Below are 13,117 nucleotides of genomic sequence, written 5' to 3' on the forward strand. Positions count from 1 at the left end.
TTCTGTTAATGAATAGAATGATTTGTTCTAATGGTGTTTGTAAATAGGATCTCAAATCCACATCTTGTACAGCAATTAACCAGTAAGAAGAATGTATGCAGTGTGTTAGCTATTGAAACTGTCCTAGCGATTTGATTTGAAACTGTCTCACTGCTATTTGTTTATCAATAAAATTATGGAAAAAAAGAAAAGAAAAAAAGGATATTCATACTGAAATAATAAATACAGTTTATAATTCAGCTTAAATGTAGTTTCTGTGCAATATTACCTAATTATAGCATTATTCAATTAAAAGTATATTCAGAGAATACATGACTCTGTCTCTTCTCTACAGCAGAGGTAAAAATTCTCTTCTATTTGGATTATCATCTCTACAGAGGGATTGTCTGTGATGTCTGTATTCACAGACAGCATAAGACTTAGTGTTTTAGGGCCGGGGAGATAGTTCAGTGGCATAAGTGCCACCTGGCAAGGGCAAGATCCTGAGTTTTATCTGTGGTACAAAAACAAAACAAAGCCCTAAAGATTTAATAACATTTTAAAGAACAAAAGCTTTTAAAAATAGAATTTATATGTATATTTAAGTGCTAATTATTTGGGTAAAATAATTTCATAAATAAACAGAAAAAGTAATATGTAGGGTGTAGAATAAAAAAGCAAGAAAATTTATAAGAATATTTTAAAATTTCTATTAGCATATGTTTGCAGTACAACAGGAGTATATTCACTGTGTGATACTGGTCCAGGTAGGTTACACATCTTCTTTCTTTTTATTTCACCTTGTCTGTTTGTGTCCCCCACTCTGTCCATCTCTTGGTCCTCTTCAGATTTGCAAACGATCGACCTCACTATTTCCCATTATCTTTTAATTTTCTCTTTAATTTATTTATACTTGGGCTTCTCATATAAGAAAAAGCATGTGATAGTTCAGCTTATGTGTCTGGTTAATTACACTTAATATTATTGTCTCAAAGTGCATTGATTTATTCTTCTTTGTGGCAAACTTGTACTCTATTATGTATGAATATATTTTATTTATCTATTCATCTTTCTATGGACATATAAACTCCTTCCAAGATTCAGCTGTTATGAGTTTTGCTTCTATAAACAGGAGTATATTTGCATCATTGTTCTATTGCATCTTTTAGAAAAATAGAGGAAGAGGAAAGCTAGGTCCCCTGAAATTTCTACTTTTAGAAATTTTAAAGCAAATTTAAAGGAATGCTTTAAGCCATTATGGTAGTACTTCCTAAAGCATCTAATTTAGAACAGTGGTCCTACAAAAGGGTGAATTAATAGCATTTTTATGGACAGAAAGATTAATAAGCACTTTGTGTTGTATTCCTGGAGATTTTTGACACTATTAGCCCTAAAGAGGTATCTGAATGAAATAGAAAACTTTGTTGAGAAATATAAATGATCAACATTAGGTTCAGAAGTGATAGAAAGCTGTATAAACCTTAGAAGACATGCATGAAGCAGGAAAGATCTTGCTACAATGAAGGCACCATCATTTTTAAAGGAATTCTATAGTTCCATCAAACTATCAAAGATCAGGGAATTCTTATGCTATCTAAACTGTTACCAAGCATAAAAAGAATGAATTTTAATGCTTCTGACAAGCCAGAATAACCCTATTTTTCCTCCTTTCAAGTTAATTAAAACTTTAGCAGTACAAATTTCAAAAGATCAACTCAGTGAAGTTCACATAAAAAACGCAAAAAAGATATGACCCAAAAACCAGTGAAAACAGCATAAAAGACACTTTTTAAAAACCATAAGATAAAGTGTGACACATTAAAGCTAAGTAAAATATTAGCAAATATATCATACCAAGTAATTTCTAGCTTTCCAAAGATAGAATAATGTAATAAAATCTTTCACTATAAAATATGTTTTCAAAGCTAATTGTTTAGAGCACCATAAAGACTTATGATGCCTGGATAACAAATGTAGTATTTCTCAGATGACATTAGAACAGTGAACAAAACACTTGGAACAAAAGGAAGCTGAGCATTTCCCTCATTCTAAATAAGTACAGAAACTCTAAGTGGATTAAAGATTTAAATTTCAAATAACATAAAATCTGAAAAAATGTAGGTGAACTATTTTAGAATGTTTGAGTAAGGAAAGGCTTTCTAAATATAGAAGGAAAGCAGAAATCTAAAATACATTTCAAAAATAACTTCTCCACCAACAGAAGAGTAAGATGCTAGCAGTAGTAAGCAAGCATTCTGAAGAGTGGCGTGAATGCCCGTGAACTGACAACTCAGGGTTTCTCAGGCTAGGAACAGAGTAGTCTGCGTGTAAGGACAGCAAGAACCACCAGACCTTTCCTGGTCCCCTCCCCTTGGAATACACAGGATGGACAGCGTCATCTGTACTTGGGTTAATAATGAATTATGCCTAGGGAACAATGTAATAACATTGAAATATGTATTATTTTATGTGCTTTAACATTAAAAATATTTCTAAAACACACCACCCACATTTGCCTTGAATGTACTTAAGGCAAATATTTTTCTTATTTTCTTAGCCTGTGCTATTTGTCCAGGCAGTGGAGATCCAATTATAAGCAAATAAATAAATTTGTAACTGTATTTTAGACACAGCTCTTGGGCATTTGTCTAATTTTCACCAACAGTTTAATCAAGCATAACTCTAACACATAAATGAATTGTGTTTCTCAATACTTAATATGTAAGCAAATCATCTAGAGACTTTTGTTGAAATGAACGTTCTACTAATTCTATTTATTTTAAAGTACAGATTCTGGTTCTGTTAGTTTGGGTGGAATCCACAGTTCTTTATTTCTAAGCAGCTATCCATTGACAATACAGAGTACTACTGGAGCTAGGACCAGACTTTGGGTCTGGATGAGATTAGGATAGAAGCAACGAGATTATTTTTTAAAATTCCTAGATTTGAATTGCGGCTCTGTTGTTACTAAGTGGGGGAACTTGTGCAAACTCCTCTAGTATTTTTTGACAATAAGGACAACTATGGTAATTATAATTATGTCACTACCATCTATTAAACATCAGTTGTGGGCCAAGTGCTACGCTAAGGTTTTGACCTGTGTGCTAAATCCTCACCACAGTCCCACAGAGTACTGATTTTCTTCACTTACAAATGAAGAAACTGTGAAGGGAGAGGTGAGAGTATGCATTTAAAGTCTCCAAAGTGTGGTGGGAGTTTTCTTTTGGTCTTTCCACAGTAGGTTCACCTTTGTAAGAACAAGGACAGAAAGCAAATGTTATGGTGTGTGCAGTGTGCTTAGAACTGAGCTTGCTTTTTAGTAGATAATGAAGTAGATGTTCCTTTCCTCTTTAGGCAGGGTCAGAAGAGACGATGTGATGAACTGACAAGAATTGAGAAGACAGGAACTCTAGAAAATCAGTGTTCTTCACTTTCATGTTTCTCTTTCCCGCCAGATAGGCTCCGTTAAGGGCCAGCCAAATAGCTCAGTGGATTAAAGCACCTGCAAGTAGGCGTGGGGACTGCGGGTTCAATCCCCAGGCCTGCTGTGCCAGCCCCACCCCCAGCAGCAGATTGAGATGATGAATGAGATTGGGCATGGTGGCACACACCTGTAATCCCAGCTCTTGGGAGGTTGTAAACAGGTGAATCACTAGGAGTCCGATCTAGTAGTGAGACCCTGAACACACTGTACACCTTTCCCTAAAATAAAAAACGAAAACAGATAGGCTCCATTTTCTGTGTGTGTGCCGGGAGGAGAGATGTCCTTGTCCTTCATGGCCACATTCTCTCCCTTTGCCAAGAACCAGATAAGATCAGTCACTGCCCAGGTCTCTTTCTTCCCCTGCTGGCTGCCTGAAGCTGTGTGGCAGGGAAGACCGAGGGCTCCGCCTGCCAGTCTGCAAGCGTGTGCTTTAGTTTCTGTTGAGGATCACCAAGACTGGCACTGCAGTGGGAAGGGACAGGTCCCTGACATTTTCTGTAGCCCAAGACTTCAGGAGATTTAGGGGAGCTGGCGCAGGAGCTCAGCCATTGCACGCAGCAGAGCGACTCAGATCACAGTCTGGTAATGAGCACGCCTGCGAGCTTGTGGCCACCATGTACCTCAGCTTCCACTCCAGAGATGCCGAATCAGAATCTCTGGACTGGAGTCTCTGTGTGTGGCCCAGCTCTGCTGGAGGCTGTCATGCATGCCCCCGTCAGCCCAACATAGGATGTAGTGTCTTTTTCACATTGACATGTGTTGTCAGTTCCAAACGAGCAACTTGCACGTTCACATTTAGCTGCAACTTGTGATGAAGTGCATGCACTACTGGCTTCATGAAAACAAGAACAGAGATGAGCTCTTTCTTTCAGCAGAGGGCTGTTGACACTGTCTCCCACTCTTGACCGGAACAAAAACTTCCCTCTCTACCTTCTATAGCTTTAAAAAAATAATTTCTGCAAATCCCCAGGCAACCTAAGGTACACACACCTGGTTTGTGACAACGCATGCACAGAGAAGCTGATTTGATTATTTTTAAGTTATTTTTAGTTTTTCATATTTTAGAATTCTTCTTGCCCCAGCATATTATCCCAGTGACTCTATTTTCCCTTCATAAGGACAGATTGTGACTAAAGTTAATGAATAAATATACACAGCTTACTGTATGACACTCTTCACTTTTGCCTGTGCTTATTTCATCTATTAAGTGTTCCTTCCTGCCAAAACCTTCCTGGCTAAAGCCAAAGTGCAGATTTCAATGTTTGTGTATTGCTGAGGCATTTGCTATGGTTTTCTGTACATACTCAATTTGGTGTAGATTGATTAGTAGGGGAAATTTTCTTTTCCTCTTCAAAGAATTTTAGTAAACCAATAGCTCCATGTTAAAGAAAATCTCTGAGAAGTAATAAAAAAGTTAACTTTTGTGAAAAGTTATTGGACTCACTGGCTTTGTTTTATTTTGATGGAATTCAACATTGTTTTCTCTTTAATCCTGAGTAATAATTTATGTATTTGCCAGAAGGAAGGAGGAGGGACTATTTTCTGGAATATAACCACAGATGATTTTGAAATTTGTCTTAATAAGGACAGTAATAAACTAAGGGTAATGATGTACATCTGTAATCCCAGCACTCTGGGAGGCTGAGGCAGGAGAATTACAAGTTCAAACTGAGCCTACAGCATTAACAATTTAGCAAGATTCTGACTCAAAATAAAACAAAGCTGGGAAGGCACCTGCACTCCATTTCATTCTGGAAAAAAAAATACAGCTATAAATGAGCAATAAGTATGCGATATTTGCTAGAAAAAATGTCCTACTTCTTATCAGCAACAAAACTTCAATATTTCTAGGAATTCCTTGAATAATGGAAAGCAGAAAACTATACAGTCTTACTGAGATACATAAGTAAGAACATGAAACAACATGAAAACAAGACATTTATTGCTTTGTATAATTTTTTTTAAATTGTCCAATTTCTTTGAGAATTTTTAAAAAGAATTAATGCGGTTTTAACCAAAATCATCTTTTTTTAAACACTAAAAATGTAAATTTTATCAAGAAAATGAAAGCATTATAAAGTTTAAGAATATTGACTTAAGGTAATAAACCAGAATTTACCCAATAATATTTTAGTACAGAGAGAATAAAAAAATAATAGATAAGACATTAGAAACTATATAAAAATTTAAAAAATAAGAGGATAAGTATTCAACAGTGGTTGTTATACTTCACATTGCTGTCTTCAATGTAGTTGCTCAGATTACAGATACTAGCATATAAAATTGGTCAAAGTAAAAATTGGAAGCATTAACTGCTACCTTCAAAAAATTGATAGAAATTAGTAGTGCAATCACCTTAGTTATCCTGTGTATATACATATATGATTCCCCTTATCTTTTTTCTATATTTTCTCCTTTCCTTCATCCCAACTGCTTATTCCTTATGTTCAGTTTCTTTCCCTTTTACTATATCTATTGTACCTTCCAAATTTTATTTACTCTTTCAGGTTCTTACTAGAGAGATAATACAATGTTTTCACACATGGGTCTGATTTATTTCACTTATGAGTATATCTTCTAGTTGTATCCATTTACCTATAAAAGTCTCAAGTTTATCTTTCTTTATACCTGCATAATACTCCATTGTATAAAAACGCCACATCTTTTTTATCCATTCCTCAAGTGATGGGCATTTGTGTTTCCAAGGTTTAGCTCTAACAAATTGTACTGCTATGAACATGGGGTGAACATATATAGTCCTGGTATGATACATTCAGTTCTTCTGAAGAAATACCAGGAGGGGAATAGCTGGGTTTAATGGGACTACTAATCCTGGTTTTCTGAGGAGTCTCCACACTGATTTCCATAGAGGCTATACCAGACTACATTCCCACCAACAGAGGAGAAGGGCTCCAACAATATTTTTATGTGGATTTCAAAGTTAAAATTTATTAATATAAGTCATAAAGTAAGTATTGACTGCAGACTATAAAGGGGGAATAAATAAGGCAAAACCAAAGGTTAAATAGCAACATGAAAATTTTAATGTATTGAATAATATATAATAAAGAATGTATCATACAAGAACAAAAAATGGTAAATATTGGAAGCTAAAGTGGGAAAATGCTTTAGATATGTTCTGCAATATAAATACAGTGTTGCATTTAGTAAAAGGAATTAAAACAAGACATCCTTAAATATTGAGTTTATATAAAAAAGAAACCTATCTGAAATTGGGACCACTAATTTTGATTTTGGACTTGGACTCAGATCTAGATTTGTTTAAAACTTGTGTTCTATACACTGCTTTGCAATAAAGAAGAAAAACTAAAAGATAAGAAACAAATATCAGGGCAAAAGATCTTTTACTCAGCCTGCATTTATAAATTTTATATAAAATAAACAAAATTTAAAATCACAAAGCATTTAAAAATATTTGAATAGTCAAAATTCTTTTGCTAGGAACTCAAACCTTTGGCTGTGCTAGTTGGAGTTTTTAATTTTTAAACCATCTCACTTTTTAAGTCACTTTATTTATTTATTTATTTAATTATTTGGCAGTACTGGGGATCAAACTCAGGACCCTGCACTTGCCAGGCAAGCACTTATTCCACTGAGCTATCTCCCCAGCCCAACAAATCACTTTTTAAATCATCTCACTGACAGTGCCATTATCTAACTTAATATATGAATAATCAGCCTAAAATGAATTTCCTAATTGTTTTACATAGTAAGTCAGATCTAGAAAGAGACGCAGTCACAACCTGGAAACAAGCAGTGAGTTTGTGCCGATACCCTCATGCACTCTGTGCAGTAGGGACAAGCGGCGACCCCCGGATTGCGTACTTGAAGTGACCGCAGCTCATCTGGATAGAAACACCTTCAAGCCCCACGGTGTTTCTTCATAGACTATAGTAGCAATTCCATAAGGAGCTCAATTGTTCACAAGTATAGTTCACTCATTCAGAGGTGGAACAACAGAGATCAAATTCTGACCTGAGCAATGGACCAACAAATAAATCCAGGAAGAAAAGTCTTTCCAAGACTCACTAATGATTCTTAGGGGCATGCCTCTGTAGGCTGGGACCGTGGGAATTCAGAAAATGATGGCACCTTCTCTAAGACATAAGAACATTAATAAAATTAAAGACTTGTCATACCATGATAGAAAAAATATTTTTTTCAAAAGAAAATCAAAATAAGCTTGATTATAACTTAGGAATTAAGTCCTCTTGATTATCAAAAGATAGAAATGTGAGACACTCCTTATGATGGATTCAGAAAGGAAATATGAGTAACAAACTAAAATTCATACACTTCAGCTCTTATACATGAATGAAAAGTGAAAGTTTTACAGTATTGATGTTACATGGGAACAGATGGTAGAAGAAAACAATGAGGAGAGGAATTCTATTACGGATGCAGTACTTGAAAAAATTGTGGCAAATTTAGGCATAATAATAATGTTGCATCTAAACTGGTGGCACAACTTAGATCCACTGGAGGGCCAGCGAGATAGCTCAGGGAACTAAAGGCCCGTTTAGGCAAGTGCAGGCTCTGAGGTTGGGCAGCACCACGTGTGGTGCCGGCCCCGCCCCAGGTGGGCTGTGTCCAGGCGTGGTGGCACACACCCATAATTCCAGTGCTGGGGAGGCTGAAAACAGGAGGATCTCTACCAGTCCAAGCTGCATAGTGAGACCCTGTACCAAATACATAAATTTAAAAAAAATAGATCCACTTGATAGTCTTAGAGAAAAATAATTGTTCTTGGCCAAAATAAAAGTCAATATGAAACATTCTAAACAATGAGTTACATTTTCAAGATTAGGGAAAGTAATCAGTATATAAGGGGGGGGAGCACTAACAATAGCTATGTTAGATCTAGCCTTACAATGCTTATAAACCAAATACAATGAATGGCCAGCTTTATATGTTGTTTTGGACAAAGTGATGTAAAAAAACATGTTTATGTGATAATCCAGTTGTGAATTGCTTGAATAATTGAAAATATCAAAGAATTTTTTTTTGTTTGTGTTTAGGCATGGTGTTAGCAAATTGTGATTGTTTTCTAAATCACGTTTTAAAGCTGTCTAACAACATATGTCTATATGAAATGATATATATCTGAAAGTGGTTTATTCCTGGTTATGGTAAAGCATACAGGAATTGAAATAATCATATGCAAGTAATTATTGAGGCTGGATGATGTGTCGTTTGGGATTATACTCTTCTGAATTTCATATGTTTATAAATCTCTATATAAGAAATTTATGACAGAAATAACTATTACAATGATGAAGTAATTCAAACTCGTGAAACTGAAAGTTTTATATTACATTTAGGAATATTGTTTATAATGATGACAATCAAAAGTGTGTTTACTATTTAAATGTGTTGGTTAAGAGAATCTGGCCCATTAAAGAAATGAGATTTATTAAGAAGGCAATAAGTGCATAGGCATGTAATGAAGGTCATCCATAAAGGGCAATGTGTATGCTGGCAACATACAGGAAAGGAAATAGAATGAACAATAAAATGAATTTATAGACTTCACAAATCTAGAAAAATAATGCAAGCATAAAAGATGTACCTTCTGTACAAAATGAAAAAATAAAATTCATGGCAAAGATAACCACTGTACTGTGTAGCATGAGATCGTGAGTAGATGGATTTGTATTAAGGTTTGACTTCTTTGTTGTGGACCACTAAACAAATGGGTTTTGCAGCCAAGTGGACCTGAATTCTAATTCTGAGTCCATGAGACCTTGCAGTCTTATATTCTCTGTATCTTTATTTTGTAAAATTGGCATATCATCCATTTTGTAATGTTTTAGTTGGTACTACTATACCATATATAAAATTTTCAGCAGAATGTTAGTTTTTCCTGTCCTCTATCTGTGAACTCTAAGATTTAATTTCTGCCATGTGTGTGCATGTGTGCGTGTGTGTGCGTGTGTGTGTTTGTAATATCTTCATGGTTTTTTTTTTTTTTCTCTCTAAACTTTTTTTTCAGGCTGGGGAGATAGCTCAGCAATCTAAGTGTCTGCACGGCAAGTTCAAGGACCTGGATTCGATCCCCAGTACTGCATGCCTTGCTGGCCCTGTGCTAAGCTGGCCACTGAAACCAGGTGTGTAGTGGTGCATGCCTATCAGCCCAGCACTGAGAAGGATCACTATGTGTCTGAGCTGCATAGTAAGACCCTGTACCAAATAAATAAAAGATTTTTTAAAAAGTTATTTCATGATTATTAATACAGAGGCTAGCATGTTCCCTAAATTAATTACAAGCACTATCTATTGATTAACTAGAGTAAATGCCTCTGAACTGAGGTTAAAAAAAAGTTTCCAAATGTATTTACCCTCTAGTGGCAAATCTCAGGGACTGCATGGTTCCTGTGAAATTCCCTGGTTAAAATGGATTTTGAAAGGAAATTTATGTTGAAGAACAGTGTTTTTCTCATAGGGTTATTTATTGCATGTCTGGATATGTTTGGAATTAATTTTGTGTGATAAAGTTTAAAGCTGTAGAGGAAAAAAAAAAAACCCTACCCTATTTGCAGCAATTTCACTATAACCAGACAGCACATTTCCTTATTAATGACAGCTGGTTGTAATCTGAAATATCTAAAATCTATCTGATAATTTAAAACTGAATTTTGACATTCAAAGTTTTTTCACTAGAGAAACTAGTAGTGTGTTACAGGAGAAGGGGGAGGGAGCGAGGCAAGGAGGGGGGAAGGGTTATCAACGTTATTGACATGCATAACATTTGTGCATTTATCAGTCTACTTTGCAGCTATAAAATAGAATAGCGTTCATATCAACACTAGATATGAGGTCATTGTTGTGACTGTGAGGTTAATATTAGAAACAGGTTTTCTTTCCTCTATTGTTTCAGCTACTTCTTTGTCTTGCAGCTGAATAAACCAAAGTTGATGATAGCTGAAGTTTGTCTTCGTGATTCGTAGGAAATTGAATCCTCAGTATCAGTCCAAGGAAGTTTCATAAAATTCTCAGCATCTCTCACCCCCACATTTCCTCCTTTAGATAACGCTAGAACTATTTAACTTGGCAGAGTAACAAAGCTGTTTACATTAGCCTTGTGCAGAAAGAAAAGAATACTTGGACTGTTAGATGGATTCTTAGGAGAAGAGGTATGTTTGGGGAGTATTCACGGGAGTTGCATGACTCTTTATATCCTCGTTTCAAAGTCAGACAAGGGGGAGGAATACAATATGGAATAATTAAATCAAGCTCGTTAACATGTCTATCGTGTCAAATACTGAACATTCTGTGGTAAAAAAACATTTGAAATTCAATCTCTCAGCACTTTTGAATTATACAGTATAAATATCTTGCTACATTGTCAACCTTTTCTAAGCCCTGATGAACCACTGGATCTGAGTGGTGAGGAGTAGTGACCTCTCTGACTGCGTACCAAAGGGAATCTGTTCCTTTGGAGCCCCACTGGAGAAGAGCACACTGTGGACTGTGAAATGTAGCTTTTTAAGAATCTTAATCTGACCAAGGTAATAATTTAGAGAATGGTCCCCACTTGGGAAGGGTGGGAAGTTTTGCTTCCAACTGAGTATTTGGCAATGTTGGGGGACATATTTGATAGTGACAGCGAAAGCTGTGTGAGGACTGCTGGCAGCTAGTGGGGAGGGGCCGGAGATGCTTCTACTCATGCTATCGTACAGATACATAGTGAAACACTGGCCCAAAATGTCAATAGAGCTGAGGTTAAGAAGCTCTGAGTTTCAAGATAGATGAAGGATAGAGGAGAATGCCAAGTGCTGCCAGTGGGATACAGCACATTCTCATGGTGTGAAATCACAACAGGAAAGACACAGGTTTTTTCAAAAATAGCAACAACAGATTCAGGAGGAAAAAGAAAAGAAAAAAGGAAAGATAAACATGTAGGTCTGAAGACGTAAGAGACATATCAGTAAAGGGTATAATGGAGCTTATTTCAGTTCTAATGTAAATATTTTGAGATTTATGAGACAACTAGACACTTAAGCACTGACTGAATATGTAAGAGTAAAGTTTTGGAAATGGTAGTGGTGTTACATTAAAAACGAGATCTTATGTTTTAAAAATCCATTCTGAAATACTCAAGGATGAAATATGTGACATCTGAGAATTGCTTTAAATTAGAACGGGAAAACAGAAATGGCTAGAGATACAGGTGAAAGGAGATTCGGGTACCTATTGGTAGCAGCTGACACAGAGTAATAAGTACAAAGGAGTTCATGAAACCATTGTATCCTGCTCTGCTGTCTGCCTCTGTCTCTGTCTCTCTCATTTTCCCTCTGTCTCTCTCATTTTCTCTCTCTCATTTTCCCTCATTCTCTTTCTCATTATCCCTCTCTCTCATTCCTCTCTCTCACTGTCTCTTTCTCATTCTCTCTCCCTACCTCTCTCTATATGTATATGATAGATACATGTTTACATTTTTCTGCACTAGAAAAAAGAGGCATTGTAGCAAAAGTCTCATTTCCTAGTGACGAAGAAATTCAGACGCTCAACACTGTCTGGCTCAGGGAACAAGGGATTGATGAATTTGGATTTGGATTTGGATTTGGGTTTTCAGCCAGGAAGTGGGTGAAAATCTCTTGAACACTAGCCAGTGTGTTGGTAGTTTGGATTAACAAATGAGACACACTAGCCAAGCTGCTGTGGGAGCAAAGGAAACAGAAACTTGGGTTCAAAGACCAAAACCAAAACTGCCCGTATTTTTTGAATACAAACTCAAAGAAAGGCAGTTAGCTGGAAAGGGAGATTATAATACTATAATGCCATCCTTTTCTCAAGAAGGTGAAGATTATAAGAACATAATGCGTGTCTTGTACTCAAGAAGGTGGAGTATCTGAATGATTTGAGTCCTTCATTGTGTCCTCATGAATATTTGTCACTATTCAGTCAGACTTTTAGGTTAATGAAGGCTGGCAGCAATGTTCATTAATATATTAAAACAAAGTCTTCTAAATGATTTTTTTTAGCAATGCTTCATTTCCACTTTAAAAATAAAGGAGAGAATTTAGAGCAAATAATAAAGCTTCAGGTTTCTTAAAGATTGAAGGATATGACAATATGATAAAAATCAGCAAATATTTATACTTTTTGAATTGTCCCCGATAGGAGATACTCTGTACCCTATTTATATTTAATACATCTGACCTACCGCAGCATGATGATAAGGCTGTGCTGTCTGAACATTTTGGAATTTGTGGCTTTTTCTTTCCTTATACCAACTGGTGTGAGTCGCACTTTATGTTTCTATGTCATTGGAAATGTTTCTGGGGCTGGCCAGATAGCTCAGCCAATTAAAGGTCTTGCTTAGGCAGATGCAGGGATTGAGGTTCAACTCTGGTCCTGCAGTGCTGGCCCTGCCCCTGGTCACCCTGAGATGGCGATGAGACTGGGCATGGTGGCCTGCGCCTGTGACCCCAGCACTTGGGAAGCTGAAGACAAGAGAATCACTACAGGTGTGTTGTATGTAGTGATATCCTATACATCCTACACTAAATACAAAATAGAAAAGAAAAGAAAGAGAAAGAAAGGAAAGAAAAAGAAAGAAAGAAAGAAAGAAAGAAAGAAGAAAGAAAGAAAGAAAGAAAGAAAGAAAGAAAGAAAGAAAGAAAGAAAGAA

Source organism: Octodon degus, unplaced genomic scaffold, assembly GCF_000260255.1.
Source record: "Octodon degus isolate 3935 unplaced genomic scaffold, OctDeg1.0 scaffold00046, whole genome shotgun sequence".
NCBI lineage: Eukaryota > Metazoa > Chordata > Mammalia > Rodentia > Octodontidae > Octodon > Octodon degus.